Source organism: Sinocyclocheilus rhinocerous, unplaced genomic scaffold (assembly GCF_001515625.1).
Source record: "Sinocyclocheilus rhinocerous isolate Xijiao unplaced genomic scaffold, SAMN03320098_v1.1 C35553975, whole genome shotgun sequence".
In the NCBI taxonomy this organism is placed as follows: Eukaryota; Metazoa; Chordata; class Actinopteri; order Cypriniformes; family Cyprinidae; genus Sinocyclocheilus; species Sinocyclocheilus rhinocerous.
Genome location: NW_015755546.1, coordinates 1 through 525, shown reverse-complemented (window position 1 = coordinate 525; position 525 = coordinate 1). Strand labels below are relative to the sequence as shown.

Genomic DNA, 525 nt, shown 5'->3' with positions numbered 1-525 from the left:
TTTTGTTTTAGATGACTTCACTATTGCTCTGTGGTTGAAGGATATGTTGACTTCTAAGCCCTGGATTGACCCAAAGGTGATGTGTATTCTGAGAGGTCACAATGGAGGGGTCACATGCCTTGCTTTCAGTCCTGATGGGAAAGAGTTGCTGTCAGGAGGAAAAGATCAGGTACTTGCTCCACTGCCTATTCATTACTGGAAGAAATTGAAGAAAATACACAATTTCTGTCATACTCAATTTAATCACAATCTTTTCTAATAGGCTTTGATGATATGGAAGGTAAATGCTTCTCCTCCAGTTCTTTCCCAGTCCATTTCCAATTGCCATGGAGACTGGATTACAGGATGTGCTTGGACATCATCTGCTGTGGTGAGAAAGCCATTTACAAAGTGCTGTTTAGTTCATGTTATCAGCATCTGACTCTGTGTGTCTGTAACGGAGTACAAAACCTCTCTCTCACCTCAGCTCAGCTGCTCCAGTGACTGTAAGCTGCGGATGTGGGATATCCAGACAGGACGTTTGTT

General features: G+C 42.9%; 1 long non-coding RNA gene across 1 annotated transcript; it reads left to right on the top strand.

Annotated features, from left to right (window-relative positions):
* Positions 1-16: 16 nt before the first annotated feature.
* LOC107734942 (uncharacterized) lies at positions 17-525 on the top strand. The gene is made up of 3 exons (XR_001639230.1): positions 17-169; positions 263-370; positions 467-525. It is a non-coding gene; the product is annotated as an uncharacterized LOC107734942 (long non-coding RNA).